Source organism: Mesoplodon densirostris, chromosome 3 (genome assembly GCF_025265405.1).
Source record: "Mesoplodon densirostris isolate mMesDen1 chromosome 3, mMesDen1 primary haplotype, whole genome shotgun sequence".
Taxonomy (NCBI): Eukaryota; Metazoa; Chordata; class Mammalia; order Artiodactyla; family Ziphiidae; genus Mesoplodon; species Mesoplodon densirostris.
In genome coordinates, this window is record NC_082663.1 from 12,871,296 (window position 1) to 12,897,669 (window position 26,374).

At 44.9% G+C, this 26,374-nt stretch overlaps 1 protein-coding gene across 2 annotated transcripts in view; it reads right to left on the minus strand.

Moving 5' to 3' along the window:
* The window catches only part of ANKH (ANKH inorganic pyrophosphate transport regulator), a 145,412-nt gene that overhangs the window by 5,977 nt on the left and 113,061 nt on the right, over window positions 1-26,374 (minus strand). The gene's annotated exons all lie outside the window — the stretch shown is intronic.

Sequence of the window (26,374 nt, forward strand, 5' to 3'; positions counted from 1 at the left end):
GGAGGGTCTGTTATAAATATGTTTCACTTTTATCAGTGCAATGGAACTTTTATTCTATCTTGTATTTTTCAGCATCTGGGAAGAATATCCCACTTGATTTTCAAAGATGACAGATGTACTATCATTTAACCCTACTGCCTGATGCAAGTACTTACACCCCATCTCTGACATGAAGGGAAAAATACTTCCTAAGATCTAGCAACTCGGAGCTCGGAGGCTTTATTACCTAGTGTCCTGGACAAGTAGCCCTGCCATCTTTTCTCACTGCAAAGCTGCCAGCCTGAAATGGTGAGCTATCACTCACGCCTACGGCCCAGGAATAGTGGCAATTTCATGATACATTCACAACGACACTGAGCACAGCACTGGGACACGGTTCATTTTCTTGACAAGTGGATTGATCGTCCCTCCCTTCAAATATTTTCCACAGCAGTAAAGCTGTAAAGAATTAAGATAAGTGAGCATTGCCCCAGCTCTGGATTTGACTGTGCGTCAGGACTGATGGAGGATAAGCTATCCTGGGTTTCCTCTCTGGCTGGAGGGAGCTCTCTAGGCTGCGTTCTGCTAAAAAAAAAACCCTTAAGCTTCCAGGAAAACCATCGGCCTTACTTATTTTGTAGCCAGTGATTATCTGAATGTGAGATAATGCCTCCTGTTGCAATCTCTCTGTGCCTTGCAAAATCACTGTGAAGTACCTTTTAAATGACAACAAACCAAGGAAAAAGGAGCATGTAATTGCATGTCAGAGAGGAAGGTGCAAGCAGGCACCGGTGGCAAAGGACAGTCCTCCCTCTGGCTTCTCTGCACAGATAATGGTCACCTGGAGGCTTTCCACTGCCCTGGAGGAGAAGGTCAGTAACCTTTGGAGGAGTCCAACCTGAGGACGCAAGATAGCAAGTGCATCCAAATTACCGGAGACACTGACATAAATATCGAGTAACCAGGGCGGGTGACTGCAGTTCTGGTCCCTTGAAAGCAAAACAGTAAGGCTTGGTGGATCTCTAATAGAGCTTCCCAGGAGGAAGGCTTGACATGTCATTTCTAAAAGTCTACAGTATGATTTAACTTGACACCACTAAGCCCCTCTGTTCTCCATCTGGTATCTGTCTGTGCCAAAGACACCCTACAGGCCCCTATCGAGGCCACGTGCCACAGAGGTGCTTCTTCTGGAGTTTTCAGCCTCACGCACCTACAGCCTAGATTGGGTCTTTCTAGATCAGTGTAACTGAATGCTCTCGGTCTAGTCTGGGGCTTCAGCAATCACAGGTTTAAAGGGAAGCAATGCCACATGGATCGACACTTCCTTTCTTTTTCTCCCTGAAGTCTCTGAATTTGACCCTTTGCCTTTGCTATACTTCCAGTATGAAAATGCTCCTTACCTTCCAGCAAGTTCTTTAAAAAAAAAGTGACTTATTTCCAGCATTGCCCAGAAAGAAATACATGCAACTCAGAAGTAGGTTTGGTTTTGGTTAAAAGCTGCAATCCCTATATGCCGATCAAATTTTTCCAAGAAACATACTGACCCTAGCATCATAATCAGATGAGATTTAACCAGCCTGTTTCAGAAAACAAGAAGCTCTAGAAGCTAATCTAACAAAGAATATTTCAGGAAAAGTGTCTTTCTGATGAGTTCACCCAGAATAGTGTTGACTTAGAACACGCCCTCCTAGTTGACCAGGACATGCAGTGTTCCTCAAATATTTGCAGAGCCTAATGACATTGACTTTTCCGAACCAGAACGCAAACCTAATAAACGACTGACAGTGAATATGATTTGTTCCCGGGAGTAGCTGCAGGGTTGGGTTTTCTGCTGCTGAGCTTGCTGTCAACATTGACTCATTAGGAAGCAGCCAGAAAAGCAAAACAACCCACTCCATGCCCGGATCTTGGTTCTTCTATTTATTCTCCAATAAAAGGAACCAGGGGTCCTTGGAGAAATGGCTCACTCTAGGACCAGGGTGGGAAATATACAAGACAACCAGCTTGGAACAATACATCGAAGGACACAGGAGTCCAGAAGAGAGAACTCCCACTGGCAAAGCTGGAGGAATCTGAGCAACAAAAAATGATGTAGTATTGAATTATGAGCCACAGCACAGAGTAAATACCCATGAGTCTATACTGATATATCTAAATAAATAGGGACAAATCTCCAGCACAGAATTACAAGTAATTTCTGTAGAATACTCCCCCCTTAGGGAGGTGGAGTCATATCTCCCCACTCCTGGAGTGTGGGCTGATCATAGTAACTTCCTTCCAAAGAAGGACGAGATGGAAAGGGGGGAAATAACCTTCACGGTGGAGAAAACTGGCAAACATAATGGGCCAGGTGATCAAGGTTAACATCATCAGTGATGTCATGTTGATAGCACGTTCTCTTGAGGAGATGTGATGAGAATGGCCCTTTAACTGTGTGGTTTTCCTTCCGAAAGCCCACATGCCCCGTCTAACCATGAGAAAAACCCCAGACAAACCCAAACTGAGTGACATTCTACATAGTGCCTCACCAGTGTTCCTTGAAACTGACAAGGCCACAAAGACAAGCAAAGTCTGAGAAACTCTCACAAACCAGAGGAGGCTAAGGAGACAAGATGACTCACTGTAACGTGGCAGCATGGATGGGATCCTAGAACAGAGAAAGGACATGAGGAAAATGCTCATGAAATCTGAATGAGCTGTGGAGTTTAGTTCACAATAACGTACTGGGGTTGGTTCCTTATTTGTGACAAATGTACCACAGCGGAGTAAGATGGAGTGTAGGGTGAAGGGTCCATGCTAATCTTCACAACGCTTCTGTAAATCTAAAATAATTCTAAAACAAAAAGGTTAAAAAAAAAATAGAAGACCCATGACCCACTCCTCTTTTATTTGGCAGACTGTGACTATTTTTCTGAGGTCCAGGCACTGACCATGAAATGTTTACTTTGAATTTTGAGATGCTTATTTGTTGTTTTTCTTTTTCTTTTCTTTTCCTTTCTTTCTTTCTTTCTTTTTTGAACCAGTGACTTGTTTGCTTGCATCATTTTAATCCATTTCTTGGGAAGATGCGGCATCTATGTTTATGACAACAATGATGGGGATATTAAAGTAGCAAACACTACACAGCACTTCTTATGGTCCGGGAGCCAGAAGAAATGCTTTGTACATACTAAATCATTGCATCTTTACTTTCCTATGAGAGCTGTGCTATGACAACCCACTTTACAGATGAAGAGACCAGGCACATAAAGTTTTCTTCACTTGCTCAAGATTACACAGCTAGCAAGTGGCCCAAACAGGACCCCTGCCTCTCTGGTTAAGCCCCCAAACATGTGATGAGCATGTCAGTGTTGTGGGCATGATTCCAGAGTAATTTTCAGGACAGGGTCACTGCCACCTACCATCACAGACAAATTTACAAACGTACGTAATGATGAATACACATTGATTCATTCACAACATTTACCTGCCCCAATGCAGCTGGAGAATACCTGAGCTCCCCTGTGTATCTTTGTGGGGATAGAGGTATGGGTCTTATACCTGCAGCAGATCACAGTTTCCAGGTTGGGAGAGACAAGCTTGGTTTCTACAATCTCAGATTCTCATGCATCCCTCTAGGGGTCTCCCCATTTGAACCCCTACCCTAGATACTGATGAAAACAGAATCTACTTGAATTATTTACCTTGTTTTTTAAAGTTTAGGTAAATGAGAGTATCACGTTATTTAATACATTTATTAATAACATTACTCCATCTATTCTTATTTACCCAGTGCATTATTTACCTATCTACTCTAGATGAATTTTTGTTTGTTCTTCTTTCTCTAGTTCCTTTAGGTGTAAGGTTAGATTCTTTGAGATTCTTCTTGTTTCTTGAGATAGGCTTGTATAGCTATAAACTTCCCTTAGAACTGCTTTTGCTGTATCCCATAGGTTTTGGATCGTTGTGTTTTCGTTGTCATTTGTCTGTAGGTATTTTTTGATTGCCTCTTTGATTTCTTCAGTGATCTCTTGGTTATTTAGTAACGTATTGTTTAGCCTCCATGTGTTTGTGTTTTTTACATTTTTTTCCCCTGTAATTTATTTCTAATCTCATAGTGTTGTGGTCAGAAAAGATGCTTGACATGATTTCAATTTTCTTAAATTTACCAAGGCTTGATTTGTGACCCAAGATGTGATCTATCCTGGAGAATGTTCTGTGTGGACTTGAGAAGGAAGTGTAATCTGCTGTTTTCAGATGGACTGTCCTATAAATATCAATTAAATCTACCTGGTCTATTGTGTCATTTAAAGCTTGTGTTTCCTTATCAGTTTTCTGTCTGGATGATCTGTCCATTGGTGTAAGTGAGGGGTTAAAGTCCCCACTATTATTGTTTTACTGCCCATTTCCTCTTTTATAGCTGTTAGCATTTGCCTTATGTATTGAGGTGCTCCTATGTTGGGTGCATATATATTTACAATTGTTATATCTTCTTCTTGAATTGATCCCTTGATCATTATGTAGTGTCCTTCCTTGTCTCTTGTAACATTCTTTATTTTAAAGTCTATTTGATCTGATATGTGTATTGCTACTCCAGCTTTCTTTTGATTTCCATTTGCATGGAATATCTTTTTCCATCCCCTCACTTTCAGTCTGTGTGTGTCCTTAGGTTTGTAGTGGGTCTCTTGTAGACAGCATAATATATGGGTCTTGTTTTTGTATCCATTCAGCAAGGCTGTGTCTTTTGGTTGGAGAATTTAATAAATTCACGTTTTCTTTTTTCTTTTTTTTTTTTTTTTTTTGCGGTACACGGGCCTCTCACTGTTGTGGCCTCTCCCGTTGTGGAGCACAAGCTCCGGATGTGCAGGCCCAGCGACCATGGCTCACGGGCCCAGCCACTCCGCAGCATGTGGGATCCTCCCGGACCAGGGCACAAACCCACGTCCCCTGAATCGGCAGGCAGACTCTCAACCGGTGCGCCACCAGGGAAGCCCAATAAATTCACGTTTACAGTAATTATCGATATGTGTATTCCTATGACCATCTTCTTAATTGTTTTGGGTTTGTTTTTGTAGGTCTGTTTCTTCTCTTATGTTTCCCACTTAGAGAAGTTCCTTTAGCATTTGTTGTGGCGCTGGTTTGGTGGTGCTGAATTCTCTTAGCTTTTGCCTGTCTGTAAAGCTTTTGATTTCTCCGTCAAATCTGAATGAGACACTCGCCAGGTAGAGTAATCTTGGTTGTAGGTTCTTCCCTTTCATCACTTTAAAAATATCGTGCCACTCCCTTCTGGCTTGTAGAGTTTCTGCTGAGAAATCAGATGTTAACCTTATCGGTGTTCCCTTGTATGTTATTTGTCATTTTTCCCTTCTTGCTTTTAATAAATTTTCTTTGTCTTTAATTTTTGTCAGTCTGATTACTTGTGTCTCGGCATGTTTCTCCTTGGGTTTATCCTGCCTGGGACTCTCTGAGCTTCCTGGACTTGGGTGGCTATTTCCTTTCCCATGTTAGGGAAGTTTTCGACTATAATATCTTCAAATATTTTCTCTGGTCCTTTCTCTGTCTCTTCTTCTGGGACTCCTATAATGTGAATGTTGTTGCATTTAATGTTGTCCCAGAGGTCTCTTAGGCTGTCTTCATTTCTTTTCATTCTGTTTTCTTTATTCTGTTCCGTGGCAGTGAATTCCACCATTCTGTCTTCCAGGTCACGTATCCGTTCTTCCGCCTCAGTTATTCTGCTATTGATTCCTTCTAGTGTAGTTTTCATTTCAGTTATTGAATTGTTCATCTCTGTTTGTTTGTTCTTTAATTCTTCTAGGTCTTTGTTAAACATTTCTTGCATCTTCTCGGTCTTTGCCTCCATTCTTTTTCCAAGGTCCTGGATCGTCTTCACTATCAATATTCTGAATTCTTTTTCTGGAAGGTTGCCCATCTCCACTTCACTTATTCGTTTTTCTGAAGTTTCATCTTGTTCCTTCATCTGGTACAGAGCCCTCTGCCTTTTCATCTTGTCTTTCTGTGACTGTGGTTTTTGCCCCACAGGCTGCAGGATTGTAGTTCTTCTCGCTCCTGCTGTCTCGAGATACCTATTTGTATTTCAAGATACATTCATCTCGAGTAGAGTGTAAACCACTCCAGACAAACCTTCTGTCTCCATGATCATTGGCTTCTTCTTCTTTTTTTTTTTTTTTTTAAATCATGATAACCTGTGTAGAAACTAACCAAAGGGCTGCAGCCCTTTTATTCACAAGCTTAACATGAAGTTTCTGGTCAGCATATGTATCACGGTCACATTTCTAATGAGGGTTTGGTTGGGCAAATCAATGAGTAATCTAACACCTCCCTTGGAAGCAATCTGTTAGCAGGCTTTGGCTGTATGTAGTTGTTCTATATTGGGGGCAGTATTTAACCTGGCACTTCTAAGTCCATGCAATAGTGAGCTAAGTTCTGACACAGTTTTACCATGTATTGAGATTCCCAAATAGGATTAGAGTGTAGAGCAAGGATGAAGGAAGCCCCAAAACTTACAGAAATAACACTTCTGGGCCTAAGATGTTAGAGTCTGAATCAATGTGACTAGAACCACACCACAGGCATCTTTCCCAAGACCTTCCTCATCCACAGAGTCAGTCCCTAACTTGCCCTGGGACTGAGTCTCTTTCTCCAGAACCTGGGATTGGAATTTGAAGAAGCTAATTGTCTCCCTCAGCATTTGAACTCAGAGAACTTAGAAAGACAGCCGTTCCCATGCAACCTGAGAGGATTCCATTCCACGAAAGAACACTGCCAAGAACTCTGGTTTTGACTTAATTTCCAGAAGCTGTTGACCACGCTTTTGAGGAACTCACAAAGCTGTCTCCATTACCCTGAATAATCAGGATTAGCATCAAGTCAGACATTCTGAACCCCTGCATTTAGAAGAAGTGAAATACATGCAGCTGTTTTGTATTACAATAGCTGGCCCTGGGTATCAGTCTTATTTGGAGGTTTTACTTAGAAAGAAGGCATCAACTTATGTTTAATTGGGGTTAAGCCTCCACTGGGTAAACCAGTGGTAACCCTCAACAATGCCGCCCACACAGCGGTGGTTACAGGCTGGGCTCTGGACTGTGTGCTTGATGAGTAAGTTGACTTACATTCTAGTGCCAGCTCCTTAGGGCACCGCCAGCACATCTGGGGGCCCAGGCTGAGGGGCCCAGGATCTGCACAAAATGCTCCTACCAGTGCCGGGCACGGTGAATGTGATCAATCTCAGCTATCATCACTGTAAAAGGTTTCCTGGAACCGCAATAAGATACCAACGGTGGGTGTTGAGATTAGGATTGATTTTATTTCCTCTTTGTACTTTTCCCTGTTTTACCACAAAGAGCGGGTCTTCTTTCTTCTGGTTCAGAAAACATTTTAGAATAAAAAGGACCCCGTGCGTCTGTCTTCAAAGATAAAGTCAACCTTCGTACATGCCGATGACAGGGATGAAGCAGTCTTGCTTCAGAACGAGGGGAGGCTTTCAGAGGTGTCCGCCGGCTCGGTTTTCAAACTTCATCTAATGTCCAGGCAGAAGGCACCCTGATTCGATTTACTTGAGGGTTGAGGTTGGAGGCAAAAGAAGGCGGACTCGATAGGATACACACACGCCTACCTCGCTTGAGTTTTCAGAGACCCGGGAATGCCATTTGGCCTTTCGGTTCTTAGCATCACGGTATTGCGCTGTCTGCACACGTGTGGTGGGAGTGGAGGAGGGTAGGGGTGGGGCAAGGGCATTTCCCGAAGGGTTTTGCAGGTCATGGTTGTGACTCTGGGAGCCTCAGGACTTTGTGGACTGGAGGAGTGACGCGATCGGACTGCTGTTTTGACAGGCTCTCCCAGGGCCGTGTGAGAACAGACTGTGGAGGTCGGGGGAGTCCTGTGGAGGAGAGGCTACTGTAATAATCCAGGGGAGAGATGGCCTCGGACCAGGAGGTGAGAAATGGTCAAACCTGGAGGCGCCTGAAGTTAGGGCTCCTGGGGTGTGCTGAGGTGTCCCCGTGCAGCGTGAGAGGGTGTGATGGGACGTGACTGAGCAAGCATCGCTCTCCTTCAGGCTGGAGGCCTGGCTGCCCACGGGGGGCCCTCCCGGCCTGCACTCTCCACGGTTACTCTCCGTGCTGGCCGCTGCCTGAACTCGACGGGGCCGTTTCTAAGAGCTTTCCTACTGCCGTCGGTGAGTTCATGCGAAGTCGCCACATCCCCAGCGGAATGACAGCATTTCATCAGGACTGACTCTTGAGAACCAGGGTGAGTCCCAGTGTTGAGGGAAAAAAAGTGCTGTTTTACTAGTGTGGAAATGCTCAAGCAGACCATGTGTGAGAAGGCTGACGAACCCAATTCCTGGGAAGCAGCATTAAAGGGGGTGACAGGAGCAAGCCTGTAGTAATCTCCAGAGGCAACGGGCGGCTGCCCCTTGGAGCTGCCGACCGGGGACCGCTGACCCATCCTCTGAAGAGGTGAACAGCCACGTGGGCACGAAAGTGAAGGCTCAGCACGGGAGGAGGCGACGGAGAAAAGCATTTCTGGGCGGGACAGAGTCATGGGTAGGACAGTGAGAATTACAATAGTGTACAGTGAAGAGATACGTAAAAAGGGTGACTTCTGATGTAAGGTCAGGCCCGCAAGAGGTTCAGTAGGCTGCAACAGATAGAGTAAATCACCTCTATTACTGAGAGAAACAGAGCTTGGTTTTCGGTTAAGCTAGGGAGCGTGGCAAAGCCTGGTACCGAGTATTTAGGTACCGTCTAATATTCTCAGCGTGGCTTGTTGACAGTTACAATTATTATAAACATCTACCTGGAATATTTTCATAGGGGAGTTGACGTAACCATGAACGGTTATAGCACATTTTGGATAAAATATTATATGAACATTTTCAGATGTAATTTTAAAAATCAGCTTAAGAATATGAAAATTAAATCATCCCTGTTATCATTCAGATTCAGTGAAATTGCCATATACACACTTAAGAGCAGTTGGTGCATTTTTCCCATGTAAGATGACTGAATTCTTGGTAAGAAACAAAGGGTTGATTGAAAGAAACAACACACTTCAAACAGCAGGGGGCGCCATGCACCAAGGCCGCAGGTGGCTCTCCAGTTGTGAACTCCCACCCATCCCATCTATATCTGCAGAATGGTATTTCTTTCCTTACCCGATCTGAAGAATATTTAGAAAGTTCCAACCTTAGCTTATGTTTAGCCTTTACTTTTTTTGACTGCTAGTAGTCAAACTGGAACTTGCTAGAGGCTGCGTGTGTTGGGGGCGGGTATAGAGAGTGATTATTTAATGGGTAGAGAGTTTCCAAGTTCTGGGGATGGATGGTGAGGACAGGAGCACAACAATATAAATGTGCTGAACTGTACACTTACACACGGTTCAGGTGCTAAGTCATATGTGAGGTGTATTTTACCACAATTTAAAAAAATAAAAAAAAATTGGAACCTGCTTATAACAACACAATATGCACGTGCATTTGCTAATTGCTTTAAGAATTGCACATGTGCACTGTTGGTGGGAATATAAACTGGTGCAGCAACTACGGAGAACGGTATGGAGATTCCTCAAAAAACTAAAAATAGAGTTGCCATATGATCCAGCAATCCCATTCCTCGGCATATACCCAGACAAAACTATAATTTGAAAAGACACATGCACCCCAATGTTCATAACATCAGTATTTGCAATAGCCAAGACATGGAAACAACCTAAATGTCCATCGACAGATGAATGGATAAAGAAGATGTGGCACATATAGACAATGGAATATTACTCAGCCATAAAAAAGAATGAAGTAATGCCATTTGCAATAACATGGATGGACCTAGAGATGATCAGACTAAGTGAAGTAAGTCAGAAAGAGAAATACAAATACCTTATGATATCACTTATCTGTGGAATCTAAAATATGACACAAATGCACTTATCTATGAAACAGAATCAGACTCACAGACATAGAGAACAGGCTTGTGGTTGCCAAGGCAGGGCCGGGGGGAGGAGGGATGGATTGGGAGTTTGGGATTAGCAGATGCAAATGATTAACATCATTTATAGAATGGATAAACAACAGGGTCCTACTGTGTAGCACAGGGAAGTATATTCAATATCCTGTGATAAACCATAATGGAAAAGAATATGAAAAAGAATGTGTATATAGGTATAACTGAATCACTTTGCTATAGAGTAGAAATTAACACAACATTATAAATCAACTATACTTCAATAAAATAACTTCAAAAAAGGAATGCACCTGTGGATTTGTACTGTCATTCTATTATGAGGCAGAGATTTGGGGACCAGTCTCAATTGTTTTAATCTCCCCTGAACAAATCAATCGAACCCTCAAATCTACAACATATGATGACTTAAAAAGCAAATGCTGGACGACTGAAGCTTTGGGGAGAAGTGTGAAGGAGGGCAGAGGCTCAGTGGGAAGGGACTAACTCTTATCAGTTATCTACTATTTGCCAAGAGCTTTCCATAGGTTATGTCATTTAATCCTTATCCCAGCCCCAGGGTCATGGCTTTGTTTTTGGGTCTTCTATTGAGGACAGCAGGGCCCAGAGGGGCTGTATGACTTTCCCCAGGTCAGCCCATTTGTAAAGGGTGGGGCCAGGATTTCAACCCCGGCCTCGGGGACTCAGAAGCCTTGCTCCCCCCATGTCTCTGGGATGTCTAAAGGCACCCAACTGGCCCAATGGTACCCGGTACACAGACACCGTGAGGGACGCCAAAGGAGAAAGTCTTAAATTCAGCATCTTTGGTCCTTTCCGTCCTTCCCCCATGCACAAGAGGTCCTTTTCTTCTCCCGTATGTGAACAATGAGAAGGCAGTCTCGGGGCACGGGGGTAGGGCAGCCCAGCAGGAACAAAGCCTCAAACAGGCCGTCCTTGCTGGAGACACAGGGCCAGCGTGGTACCACGCTCAGAAAAAGTCCACTAGTGTCCACCACCCTGATGGCTGAGGGACAGCTCGTGGGTCAGTTTAGCCACAGGAAGTGAGACTGGGTCACCCTCATGAACTGAACTTTTAACTCTGAGCACAGGCTGAGGTCCTACGGGATGGTGGGTTTTGCTATTTCTCAGCTCAGATTTTGCTGCTGTCCAGCACACAACTGAAGAGCTCAGGGCTGAATGCTTTACTGAGATGCAGCTCTGCCTGGTGGGACGCAACTAAGAAAAAGGGATTCTTGATGTGCTTGTTGGATGTTGACATATGTTGGACGCTGACATATGCTATCCCGTGAAGCAGCAACAGAGGAGAATTAGTGTGCTGACCAGGGCACTCGAGATTGTCCATTATATATGGAAATGGAAGTAGGGGAGCTCATCCTGAACTGCAAGATGCCAAACTGATCCTTAAAAGATGAAAAAGTCCTCTAACTGGGGGGAAACTGAGGCTGTGACAGGCAGGACTGGACGAGACTCCAGGCCTGTGAACTGCGCGCAGGGCATTTTCTGGTGTTTTCTACCTCGCGGGGAGCAGGTGGCCAGAGCTGACCTGGCAGGATTAGAGGCGCTATAAATACTGCCACTGTCAGTGACCTCGCTGTCTTTCAGAGGTGGTGGCCGTTCTGCGGGGAGGGGCAGAGTGGAGTTCCTCTGTTTGTATCTGTGGGATTTGTGCCTCCCGAGGACATACCTAGTGTGAACCACAGAAGTATTTTAAGGTTAGCTGAACCTCCCCGAAAGGGATTATTTCAGTGTGTCACAGAGAAAGAAGCTGATGGTGCAGATTTTTTCGACTGCTTCTTTCTCTGATGGAAAGCCTTTTTGCTTTCTTTCCCTCTGGGAGGGTACCTGTGAGGCCCTGAAGTTCTGAAGCTTTAGGACCAAAATGTTTTAAATACGAAACATCATCACCTTAAATTTTACGGTGGCCTCCACCCCTTGGATGACGCGTATTTTCGCGCTGGCTTTGGCAAGATGGAACAGGCAGCCGGGGGTGTTGCAATTCCGTGCCTGGCTTCTGCAGAGCACACACTCACCCCGTCCCTCTCCAGCAGCCTGCAAGCTAGCCCCCCAGACGAGGATTAGCTCAGGAAGCTGGGGACCAAGACGAAGAACAGCCTCATTGGACGGAACGGTGACCATCAAGGAGGAGATGGCCACTCACGTGGCAGAGAGTGACCACGTCCTTGTTAAGTTCACAGTGACCAGGGAAATTTAAAAAATGAAATAAAGAAAAGAGATTTCGGGCTTCCCTGGTGGCGCAGTGGTTGAGAGTCCGCCTGCCGATGCAGGGGACACGGGTTCGTGCCCCGGTCCAGGAAGATCCCACATGCCGTGGAGTGGCTGGGCCCGTGAGCCATGGCCGCTGAGCCTGCACGTCCGGAGCCTGTGGTCCGCAACGGGAGAGGCCACAGCAGAGAGAGGCCCACGTACCGCAAAAAAACAAAAACAAAAAAACAAACAAAAAAACAAAAAAAAGAAAGAAAAGGGATTTCAAAATTTGTGGGAAAGAGTCAAGTAAGATGTGATAACACCAGAGATTCTGAAAGGAGCTGGAAACCTCTCGAAAGAGAAAATTTCCCCCCCAACCCCTGCGACAAGTGGAAAAGAGAACAGAAGGCACCTGAAGACGTCAGGTGGTCCCCAGGCTGCTCTCGGCGGGGAGGGAACATGCCAGCTGGGGAAGGGGGTACCGGCCATCTCCCTGCCTTCATTTGCTGGCTCACAGGCTCTCTCTTCCCCAGTTCCTGAGAGGTAAGCCTAGATAAAGTCTAAGAACTACCACGTTCAAGGGCTCACAATCTCATGGATGAATAAGGACAGGAAGGCAAAAGCCCAGATACGCTGAATGGGTGCAAGTGCTGAGATCCAGAGAAAGGGCTCTACGAAACTACACTCGAGGTAAGAAGAGGAAGAAGAAAGAACCAGTAGGGGCCGAGGGTACATTCCAAGCTCCTCCTCCAAGCTCCTCCTCTGAGTCTGCCTTTCCACGAAGGAGGGTCATCTTAAAATAAATGAGCAAACATGGTTAAATGGAATCTGAAGACCGAAACTGGTAAGAGGGAGTGAAGCATTTTGCCTGTGCAAGTCCCAGATCACTAACATCACCTGAAGTGAAAACACTTGTTGGCGTGGCTGAGAAAGCAATGAAGTGGGGAGACACCAGGAAGCTCGAGGTTGGCAAATCCCCCGAAGATGGATTCGAGAAGGGGCCAGCCCCCGACGATCATGAGAATATGGCCAACTGGGTCTTACTGTTGGCTAACAGTGCCATGTGGCTAAATGAAAAAGCCCATGTAGGCTTAGGCTGCATTAAGGAAAACTATAAAGTGAAAACTGGACAATTCTAGCCCATCAGCCGAGGTCAGACCGGATGTGGCGTTTGTGCCCCACGTTCTCAGAGGCCGCTGACAACCTGGAACAATTTCAAGGAGCACAACAACCAAAACACCGCGGGGTCTGGAAGCTAAGCCTGTTCAAAAGGCCTGGAAATGGGCTTTGGCTATTTGGAGGGCTGCCACATGGAAGAGGGATTAGATGGACACTAAGGGCAGAGAGGAGTGTCACCAGCCCTTCGTCTGTGGACACTGCAGTCCGTCTTCACAGCCTCCTTCCCGCCTCTCAGGGAGTCGGATCTGTTACTTCTATAGTTTTGATTCTACAGTGACCTACTGATTCCCGCAGCGATCCGTTTGTTATTATGACACTGGGCTTCATACATAAACTCACTCAAAAAATAATTACTGGGCACCTGTCCTGGGCCAGCCACTGTGCTGGATGCTGGACATTGACAACGGCAAACACAGCAGAGATGACGCCAGTGCTCATGGAGACCTGGTGGCTACAGAGCGCTGAGTCACGAGGGGGGACTTGGGGCATGACGGGGACAGCGGGGGCCTCAGGGGGTGGGAAGCTGGCTGACAGTCCAAGTCACATACGCTGAACAAGGAGTCAGGGAGGGGGTTTCAGGCCAAGGGGACAACGTGAGCAGAGGCCTGGGCTGCGCGAACACACAGTGGCCCCTCAGCTCCACGTGCTCTGTGCGGCTGGAACGGGGGGCAGGACATTGAGATGCGCCTTGTACTGCTTGACTAGGGTTTGGCCCCTGGAAGGTCTCTACACCAGCCGCTCCATGAGGACTCGTTTGGAGGGCACGTGTCTAGAGCCCCACTGGGGGCTGTGGTCCCCGTTGAGCGGGAGCTGTAGAAGCACAAACAGGGAAGCGATATGGGGAATGGAGGGGAGGGAGGTCCGAGGGGTATGGAGGGGGAGGCTAAGGCCCGGCCCTGTCCCCGAAGGGATGTCAGGGTGAGGAAGAGAGCCGAGCTGAGGATGAGCCCAGGCTTCTGTCTCTGGCAAAACCAAGCAGGCAGGAGTCCTTGCTAGTCACTGAAATAGGGAGCAGAGAGGAGAAAAAGCCCAGGGCCACGAGCAGGCCATCGAGTCCGCTTTGGGACAGGAGGAGTTGTCAGCGCCCCTGGGAAATCAGAGTGCATCTCTGGGCAGGAGGCAGTTAGATGTTTGGGCCTGAAGCTCAGGAGGAGATGGGAGTCAAAGACGCTGCTCTGGGAATCAGCCAGACACGGCACCTGAAGCCACGACCTGCAGAGAGAGGGCTTAGGAGGGAGATGGGCAGAGGGGGATGCTCACTCAGAGTGAGGAAGAGGGATGTTCCACCAAGGAGCCTGTGCGGGAACACTCAGAAAGGAAGAGGGAAAAGCGGCCGAGGAGAGGGGCGCAGAAGCCATGGGAAATGAGCAAAGGATGCATCAAACACGGCAGGTGAAAACCGGACGGCGCCCGGGGGAGCTGGGGCATTAGCCCGCAGGGACCGGGGCAAGCTCTCTAAGGAGACAACAGGGAGTGGTGACAAGAACGCAGCCCACAGGAACCATCTAGGAAGGAAGTGGGGCCCTTTGCCCCTGAAGAAGGAGGCGGGGGGCTGCGGTGGGCACAGCAGATGGCACAGGTGGGGAGCACAGATGTGGCCAACAGCAGCGGGAAGGGTGGGCTTGAGGTGCTTTTGCATAATTCTTTCAAGGAGCTTGGATGCCAAGGGGAGGAGAAACGTAGGGGGGCTGCTGGATAAAGACATGATTTTTATGTTTTCTTTAGATTTTTTTTTTTTTTTTTATGAAGTTGGGAGACTTGAGCACATTGAAACGTAGATAGGAAGGAGAGATTTGGGAGAACTTGGCAGTGGGGACAGGGAGACACTGAGCAGAAAGGATGGCTGAAGTAGTGCAGGTGAGTGCATGGAGGTACCACTCAGCCGGGGGTGGGGGTCTGGGGGGGGATGTCCCTGCCTCCACGGCTGCGAGCGCACAGAGGGCACTGGCCTGCAGGACATCCTGCTTACTGTAAATGTGACCCCTTAGTCCAAAACAGCATCTCCCTCCTCCTCTTTTCTTTTACTTCATTTTTTTCTCCCAAGCAGCTGTGTTTCCCTGTAGAAGGCTGCATTATGGCCACCCAGAGAGATAGTCCCTTCCTAATCCCCAGAACGAGTATTCATTCCTTTATATGCTCGACAGAGGTGATTAAGTTAAGGATCTTGAGATAAGATTGCTTGGGAATGTCTGGGCGGGGGGGCCCTAAATACCATCACGAATGTCCTTATTATAGAAAAGGTAGGCACACAGAGGAGAAGGCGACGTGAGACAGAGATTGGCATGATTCAGCCAAGGAATGCCGGCCGCCCCCAGCAGCTGGAAGACTCAAGGAATGGATTCTTTTCTAAAGCCACTGGAGAGAGTATGCCCCGTTAGAACCTTGATTTCAGCCCAGTGAACTGAATTTTGACCTCTGGCCTCCAGAACTAGGAGGGAATAAATTTCTGATGTTTTAAGCCGTCAGGTTTGTGGTCATTTGTTACGGGAGCCACAGGAAACTAACGCACCATCCAACACCATAGTGTATGTTAATTGCCTGTCTTCTCCATGAGATTATGAACCCCCCCTAAGAAAAGAGACTCTGTGTGTTAATTTCACCATGGTAGCCCTGGGACCTGGTATACAGCAGGGGCTCAAGCATTTGTTGAATGACTGCGTGAACAAATATGCACGTGCTCCTTCTCTGGGGAGCTGTGCTGTAAATAGAGAAACCCTAGGCATCACCCATCCCACTGAAAGCGTTCCATCACCCACGCTCTAGACAAGTTTGGCAACGCATCCAAGTGTGCTTAAAAATCTTTCCTCACTGGCATTTCTAATATTTGGTTGGTGTGTACTGATGTATCAGACGTCTAAGCCAGAGGACTAAATATATCAATTTTTCTCTTTCAGCGCTCGCTGAAGCTTGTGGGTAACTGACATTTCTGAATTAACAAGAGGAACAAAGGCTGGAACGAACACTGTCAGCACCGGGGATTGGAGGCTTTAAACAGGAAGGGGTGATGGGACATCAGGGAGAAAAATGCACGATATGTGTCTCGTGTGTGGGTGAGGTCTGTCTAGAGAAGGTATGTATAAATCTATCAAGAAGCTGAATTTATTTTAAACACCAAAAGAAAAGAAATCCCACAGAAATTGGGAAGGGTATTATAGATATCACTAGAAAAATTCATAAAATTATTCACTGGCGTCGAAAATACCAGTAGCCACTTATTTACAGATACAGCCGTCCTTTCCTTACGTGGAAGCCCACGTGTCTGGGGACCAAGGAGAGAGCTGGAATTCTTTGCTTCCAGCGTGCCAGGCGCTGTATGCTAAGCTATTACCCCTTTGCAAAGTCTTATAAGGTGGGTATTCTTCTCATGCCCACATGGCAGCTGGGGAAGCCCAGGCTTATAGTTTTCAGAGACCACCCAGCTGGTGAGCGGTAGGGTCAGGGTTTGAACCCAGGCCCTGGGGCCTCTGGGCCCGCATCCATGAACACTGTGTTATGTGGCCCTGAATTCAAGCCTAAGCTACTCCCTCTCCTTTGGTTCTCTGACCCTTCCCCACCCACCCCTTTTAAATCAAAATCCTCAAAGAGGGCAGTCAAGTGTCACAGAGCCCAGGGCCCTTGGCACCATGCCCAGCCCTGCATCTGAATCCATCTCCGGTTCACAGGGGCCGGCTCTCCAAACCTTCTTGTTTTTGTTTGTTTGGGTAAGGGTCGATTCATTCCTCGAGCCACATTGGTTAAGAGCCATCTCTGAGGGAGGATTAAAGGCAGGCCTTTGAAAACTGTCTGGTACCTGACGAATGATGAGGAAATTTCTCAGGCACTATTATTTGCCACACGTGCTTTTTCTCAGTGTCACACGGTGGTTCTTTGTGGCTGGCCCTGGGCTCAGGAGGTTCAAAAAGACTCCGGAAATAATCTCACGGCACAACTCAATCGTGTTTCCTTCACTGCCTGAACAAGTGGGCACTCCCACCCAGAGCTGGAAATGCAGTAAAACGCTTTAAGGTAAAATAAAGAACATTTTCAGTAAAGGCCATGTATCCGTTAGCTAAGACTGACTTTACTTCCCCGTTCACTCTATTACTCTGCCTGCAGGTGCAGAATACACCTAAGTGCCGGGAGAAGTAAAGCAGGTATTAAATTCTCCACTTGCTGTTTCCATAAGACATCTCTGTTCTTGTATTTCCAGCTTCTCCAGGTGAGAATCTGAACGCAGGATTTGCTTAGAAATACTGTTCATGCAGGTCATCACTGTCCCCAGATTTATGTGCTTAATTATGTCTTTGCTGATGGGGCTTTTAGGGGGTGAGGGTGGAGGGTGGTTGGTATCACAGCATCCAATAGAAGTACCAGTGTTTGATTTATGTTACCTTAATGTTTTGGGGAAATACCTCTGTGTAACCAGAATAATCCTTGATTGTTTTCTCTTGTTTCTGGGTCCAATGTTCTCTGGCTTCACTAAACACAGAATGATCACTTAGCGCACCTAACGGCGTTTTACGTACTCATGTGCTGATTTCACTACGTCTATTCAGTGTTTCCTAAGATAATTTACAAAAAAAGTTTTAAGATATTTTACATGGGCTTTGCTGACCCCTTACATGTCTTATCAGCATAAATCCACAGGATATCAAAGTTCACCAGGAAGTTGCTGGTGTTCAGAGCCCAAAGCACCTGGGAGCGAGAGCAGATGCTGAAATCAGAAAACCAAGCGGCCACGAATATCACGGCATCATTCTGTCCACACGTCTCATCGTGATTATTGCGGGGAGGGTCTGGACCACACATCTGACCATTACATACTGTAATGTGCCCACCGGCTAAGAAGAAAAATGCTCCCCTACTGCTTCTGTCTTTAAGCTGAGATGAATAAAAGTGATTTTTGAAAAAGCCACAGAGAGTCATAAAATATAGCTCCCGGAAGTCTATGAATTGATCCCCACTGGGTTATCTTGAATATTGTGTGGAACGATTCCTGACTGCCTTCTCCCTCTGATAAACCTGCTTTTGCACCAGAAAACCCTCGGAGTGGAGCCTGTGAACCACATCCTCGATGTGAGGCTGGGGTCCGGCAAGCAGCACTGGGAATGTGTAGGATCCACGGGCCAATCAAGACTCTTCTGCAGGAGCTGGGGGAGAACACAGGTGTCTTCTCCCTGGTTCCCAAACCCCTTCAGGGGGCGGCTCTGCACCTGTTCTTTATAGAACACAGGTGTGTACTGACAGGTGATGCTGAAACTAAGTAATTTTTACGGTTTTGTGCCAAATCAGATACTACTGTTTATGCAGGAAGCAGCAGAAGGGATCAAGGTTTTGAGACAATTTGGGGGTATAAATACTACTGGATAAAATACTAGCAACTTAATTTGTTCCTTGAAAATTGTGAACATGTTTTGGCTTTTCAGTGCTCGTGATGGTGGCTCTGCAGGGCCGGGGTGAGATGCATTGGATTGTTCAACTAATGGAAAGCAGAATAAACCCAAAAAGCAAAACAACCTAAATAGAACGCTGGTACTTCTACTGGATGCTATGATGCCAACAACCACCCGCCCCTCAAAAAAAGAGCCCCATCAGCCCGGACATAGTTAATCACATAAATTTGGGGACAGGGCTGACCTGCATGAACAATATTTCTAAGCAAATCCTACACTCAGATTCTCACCTGGAGAAGCTGGAAACACAAGAATACAAATGTGTTATGGAAACAGTAAGTGGAGAATTTAAAAAGAAAGCAAATCAGTTGATTAATTAGTTCTGGTCAATCAATCCATGTGGCCTTAAATGACAAGAGGACTCCGTTCTTTCAGAAATATCAGTGTATGAGTTTGCTAGGGCTGCTGTAACAAAGTACCACAAACCGGGCAGCCTAACAATTGATTGTCTCATAGTCCTGGAGTGACACCAAAATCAAGGTGTGGGCAGGGCCACGCTCCCTCTGAAGGCGCCAGGGAAGAATCTGCTCCAGGCCTCCAGGTTTCTGGCGGCATCACTCCAGTCTCCACATACCGCCCCCCAGCCCCGTGTGCATGTCTGTGTCCACACACCCCCCTCCTCTAAGAACACCAGTCAGACTGGATGAGGGGTCCACCTGACTCACCTACCAGGACCTCATCAGAACCGTATTTCCAAATAAGTCCTCATTCTGAGGCACTGGGGCTAGAATGTCAATATAGGAATTTGGGGTGGACATAATTCGCCCCATAATCATCAGAATAGAAGATTCGGGGTAGAGTGCAGAGTCGCACTTTCCCTTTTTACCACGCACTGATGTCAAAAGGCAAGGCTCAGGGTGGATCCAGAGTAAACACCTATTTTAACTCTTTTTTAAAAAGAAATAGATCCTTAAGTAGTAACAGCCACTGGCCTCAGATACCCTTGCATCCTACTGTGTGAGGCACTGTGGTTGGATGGCAAGTCTCCCTTCTCTCTCTGCCTTAAGTGACGGAAACACACACACACACACACACACACACACACACACACACACCCCACCGCCACTGCTGCCGCTGGGGCCATCCCCACGCAGCCTCCATTTGCTGAAGCTGAGGGAGGCCAGTGTGACACAGTCTGGAGACCCTGGCACAGTCCCATGACCTCAGCATAATTTGAATCTGGGGTCATGAAGCCCACCCTGGAGCAGCCTGTTAAGAATCACTCTTCACGAGTCCCTCCCATCAGGAAACTTCCACAAGCCTCTTAGATAGCCTCATCCACCAGAGGACAGATGGCAGAAGCAAGAAGAACTAAAATCCTGCAGCCTGTGGATTCACAGAAAGACAGACAAGATGAAAAGGCAGAGGGCTATGTACCAGATGAAGGAAGAAGATAAAACCCCAGAAAAACAACTATATGAAGTGGAGATAGGCAACCTTCCAGAAAAAGAATTCAGAATAACGATAGTGAAAATTATCCAGGACCTTGGAAAAAGAACGCAGGCAAAGATCAAGAAGATGCAAGAAACGTTTAACAAAGACCTAGAAGAATTAAAGAACAAACAAGCAGAGATGAACGATACAATAAATGAAATAAAAACTACACTAGAAGGAATCAATAGCAGAATAACTGAGGCAGAAGAACGGATAAGTGACCTGGAAGACAGAATGGTGGAATTCACTGCTGCGGAACAGAATAAAGAAAAAAGAATGAAAAGAAATGAAGACAGTCTCAGAGACCTCTGGGACAACATTAAATATAACAACATTCACATTATAGGGCTCCCAGAAGCAGAAGAGAGAGAGAAAGGACCCGAGAAAATATTTGAAGAGATTATAGTCAAAAAATTCCCTAACATGGGAAAGGAAATAGCCACCCAAGTCCAGGAAGCCCAGCAAGTCGCATACAGGATAAACCCAAGGAGAAATATGCTGAGACACATAGTAATCAAACTGGCAAAAATTAAAGACAAAGAAAAATTACTGAAAGCAGCAAGGGAAAGATGACAAATAACATACAAGGGAACTCCCATAAGGTTAACAGCTGATTTCTCAGCAGAAACTCTACAAGCCAGAAGGGAGTGGCATGATATACTTAAAGTTATGAAAGGGAAGAACCTACAACCAAAATTACTCTACCTGGCAAGGACCTCATTCAGATTTGATGGAGAAATCAAAAGCTTTACAGACAAGCCAAAGCAAAGAGAATTCAGCACCACCAAACCAGTTCTACAACAAATGCTAAAGGAACTTCTCTAAGTGAGAAAAACAAGAGAAGAAAAGGACCTACAAAAACAAACCCAAAAGAATTAAGAAAATGGTCATAGGAACATACATCTCGATAATTACCTTAAACGTGAATGGATTAAATGCTCCAAACAAAAGACACAGGCTTGCTGAATGGATACAAAAACAAGACCCATATATATGCTGTCTACAAGAGACCCACTTCAGACCTAGGGACACATACAGACTGAAAGGGAGGGGATGGAAAAAGATATTCCATGCAAATGGAAATCAAAAGAAAGCTGGAGTAGCAATACTCATATCAGATAAAACAGACTTTAAAATAAAGAATGTTACAAGAGACAAGGAAGGACACTACATAATGATCAAGGGAGCAATCTAAGAAGAATATGACAATTATAAATATATATGCACCCAACATAGGAGCACCTCAATACATAAGGCAACTGCTAACAGCTATAAAAGAGGAAATTGACAGTAACACAATAACAGTGGGGGACTTTAACACCTCACTTACACCAATGGACAGCTCATCCAAACAGAAAACTAATAAGGAAACACAAGCTTTAAATGACACAATAGATCAGATAGATTTAATTGATATTTATAGGACATTCCATCCAAAAACAGCAGATTACACTTTCTTCTCAAGTGTGCACAGAACATTCTCCAGGATAGATCACATCTTGGGTCACAAATCAAGCCTCAGTAAATTTAAGAAAATTGAAATCATATCAAGCATCTTTTCTGACCACAACGCTATGAGATTAGAAATGAATTACAGGGGAAAAAAAGTAAAAAACACAAACACATGGAGGCTAAACAATACATTACTAAATATCCAAGAGATCACTGAAGAAATCAAAGAGGAAATCAGAAAATACCTCGAGACAAATGACAATGAAAACACGACCATCCAAAACCTATGGGATGCAGCAAAAGCAGTTCTAAGAGGGAAGTTTATAGCTATACAATCCTACCTCAAGAAACAAGAAAAATCTCAAGTAAATAATCTAACGTTACACCTAAGGAACTAGAGAAAGAAGAACAAACAAAACCCAAAGTTAGCAGAAGGAAAGAAATCATAAAGATCAGAGCAGAAATAAATGAAATAGAAACAAAGAAAACAATAGCAAAGATCAATAAAACTAAAAGATGGTTCTTTGAGAAGACAAACAAAATTGATAAACCATTAGCCAGACTCATCAACAAAAAGACAGAGAGGACTCAAATCAATAAAATTAGAAATGAAAAAGGAGAAGTTAAAACAGATACCACAGAAATACAAGGCATCCTGAGAGACTACTACAAGCAACTCTATGCCAATAAAATGGACAACCTGGAAGAAATGGACAAATTCTTAGACAGGTATAATATTCCAAGAATGAACCAGGAAGAAATAGAAAATACGAACAGACCAATCACAAGTAATGAAATTTAAATTGTGATTAAAAATCTTCCAACAAACAAAAGTCCAGGACCAGATAGCTTCACAGGTGAATTCTATCAAACATTCAGAGAAGAGCTAACACCCATCCTTCTCAAACTCTTCCAAAAAACTGCAGAGGAAGGAACACTCCCAAACTCATTCTATGAGGCCACCATCACCCTGATACCAAAACCAGACAAACATACTACAAGAAAAGGAAATTACAGACCAATATCACTGATGAATATAGATGCAAAAATCCTCAGCAAAATACTAGCAAACAGAATCCAACAACACATTCAAAGGATCATACACCATGATCAAGTGGGATTTATCCCAGGGATGCAAGGATTCTTCAATATATGCAAATCAGTCAATGTGATACACCATATTAACAAACTGAAGGAGAAAAACCATATGATCATCTCAATAGATGCAGAAAAAGCTTTTGACAAAATTCAACACCCATTTATGATAAAAACTCTCCAGAAAGTGGGCATAGAGGGAACCTACCTCAATATAATAAAGTCCATATATGACAAACCCACAGCAAACAACATTCTCAATGGTGAAAACCTGAAAGCATTTCCTCTAAGATCAGGAATAAGACAAGGATGTCCACTCTCACTGCTATTATTCAACATAGTTTTGGAAGTTCTAGCCTTGGCAATCAGAGAAGAAAAAGAAATAAAAGGAATCCAAATTGGAAAAGAAGAAGTAAAACTGTCACTGTTTGCAGATGACATGATACTATACATAGAGAATCCTAAAGATACCACCAGAAAACTACTAGAGCTAATCAATGAATTTGGTAAAGTTGCAGGATACAAAATTAATGCACAGAAATCTCTTGCATTCCTATACACTAATGATGAAAAAGCTGAAAGAGAAATTAAAGAAACACTCCCATTTACCATTGCAACAAGAAGAATAAAAAACCTAGGAATAAACCTATGTAGGGAGACAAAAGACCTGTATGCAGAAAACTATAAGACACTGATGAAAGAAATTAAAGATGATACCAACAGATGGAGAGATATACCATGTTCTTGGACTGGAAGAATCAATATTGTGAAAATGACTATACTACCCAAAGCAATCTACAGATTCAATGCAATCCCTATCAAATTACCAATGGCATTTTTTACAGAACTAGAACAAAAAATCTTAAAATTTGTATGGAGACACAAAACACCCCGAATAGCCAAAGCAGTCTTGAGGGAAAAATACAGCTGGAGGAATCAGACTCCCTGACTTCAGACTATACCACAAAGGTACAGTAATCAAGACAATATGGTACTGGCACAAAAACAGAAATATAGATCAATGGAACAGGATAGAAAGCCCAGAGGTAAACCCACGCACCTATGGTCAACTAATCTATGAAAAAGGAGGAAAGGATATAAAATGGAGAAAAGACAGTCTCTTCAATAAGTGGTGCTGGGAAAACTGGACAGCTACATGTAAAAGAATGAAATTAGAACACTCCCTAACACCATACACAAAAATAAACTCAAAATGGATTACAGACCTAAATATAAGACTGGATACTATAAAACTCTTAGAGGAAAACATAGGAAGAACACTCTTTGACATAAATCACAGCAAGCTCTTTTTTGATCCACCTCCTGGAGTAATGGAAATAAAAACAAAAATAAACAAATGGGACCTAATGAAACTTCAAACTTTTGCACAGCAAAGAAAACCATAAACAAGACAAAAGGAGAACCCCCAGAATGGGAGAAAATATTTGCAAACGAATCAATGGACAAAGGATTAATCTCCAAAATATATAAATAGCTCATGCAGCTCAATATTTAAAAAGCACATGAAAAGCTGCTCAACATCACTAATTAGTAGAGAAATGCAAATCAAAACTACAATGAGGTATCACCTCACACCAGTTAGAATGTGCATCATCAGAAAATCTACAAACAACAAATGCTGGAGAGGGTGTGGAGAAAAGGGAACTCCCTTGCACTGTTGGTGGGAATGTAAATTGATACACCCACTGTGGAGAACAGTATGGAGGTTCCTTAAAGAACTAAAAATAGAACTACCATATGACCCAGCAATCCCACTACTGGGCATATACCCAGAGAAAACCATAATACAAAAAGACACATGCACCCCAATGTTCACTGCAGCACTATTTACAATAGCCAGGTCATGGAATCAACCTAAATGCCCGTCATCAGACGAATGGATAAAGAAGATGTGGTACATACATACAATGGCATATTACTCAGCCATAAAAAGGAACGAAATTGGGTCATTTGTAGAGACGTGCATGCATCTAGAGACTGTCATACAGAGTGAAGTAAGTCAGAAAGAGAAAAACAAATATCGTATATTAACGCATATATGTGGAACCTAGAAAATGGTACAGATGAACCGGTTTGCAGGGCAGAAATTGAGACACAGAAGTAGAGAAAAAAACGTATGGACACCAAGGGGGGAAAGTGGTGGATGGTGTGGGTGGTGGTGTGATGAATTGGGAGATTGCGATTGACATGTATACAGTGATGTGTATAAAACGGATGACTAATAAGAAAATAAATAAGTAAATAAATGAGCATTAAAAAAAAAAAGAATCCCTCTTCACACCTGCCATCCTGAAACAGTCCAGTTCACCCAAAATCAACCTGTGAAATAGCCTATTTGGCCAACCAACAATTTGTCACAGTTACTGGTTTCTTAAAAACCTACCTCTTTTAAAGTTTTCTGAAGTTTACAGTAATATGCCTTGGAAGGGTTGGCAGGGCCCTGGGGGGCTGTGAAGGCTCTAGGGGTCTCTGGGGCCTTCCCTCCTCCCCACGGTCTACTGTACCCACCTCTGTCATTCTGCTCCATTTCCTCTGACTCTCCACCTCCCCTTTCTTTTCCCGACCCATGGTCTCTCTCCGCTTCTCCTTCTGAGCTGCACTCTCCATCTCCCTGACAGTGTCTCTCCCATCTCCTGCTCTTTGCACTTGCCCTCCTGCCCCTCCGGGTTCAGCATCTGGGCGGTGCTCGGTGTGACCGTGTAGGCTGTTCGCTGCACAAAGCTGCCATGCTGGCTCTGCCTACCAGCATCCATCTGGATGCACTCCCATTTCCATTTTGTAAAAAGGGGGTTGGGGAGGCCTCAGCAGCAGCCCAGGCTGTGCTTTGCAAGGATTCTTCCCCACCCCTCTGGCCCCAGAGGGGCCCCCTCTCTTGGCAACAGCTCCCCCAAACTAGAGCAGTGGGGAGCTTAAGAAAACACCAAATGTTTAAAAAATGCCATTGTGAAGTCAAAATGGAAACTGATTAACTAAAATCATCTAAAGCTGTTAAAACTTCCCCATTTAATATGATTTGCCACGAACTTTAGAAAAAATTAAAAAAAAAAACCCACACGTTTGGGGTAAGTTGGCAAGTCTGGTAAATTTAGCAAGCCCATCCATTGGCTTCAGCAAACTGGCCTAACATCCCAGAATATGGAGGTCTGTTACCTTTTTTTTTTTTTTTTTTTTTTTTTTTTGCGGTACACAGGCCTCTCACTGTTGTGGCCTCTCCCGCAGCGGAGCACAGGCTCCGGACACGCAGGCTCAGTGGCCATGGCTCACGGGCCCAGCCGCTCCACAGCGTGTGGGATCCTCCCGGACCGGGGCACAAACCCGCGTCCCCCGCATCGGCAGGCGGACTCTCAACCACTGCGCCCCCAGGGAAGCCCCTGGTCTGTTACCTTTTGAGGATGCTGCTCTGCACAAAAAAGGCTGTTGAAAAGACATACCCTACGTTGGTTCATGGTTACTATCTTACCCCCAAATCTGGAATCCAGGAGGGAATCGTGGTAAGTCCCAACGGGTTTACAAGTGGCCATGTTTCTGTAAGTTTAGCATTACCAGTTCCTCTCCCCAAGAGGAAGGAGCGATGCTTCTGCTTCCTTATATCACAAGCTCGTTGCCACCACCCTCTGT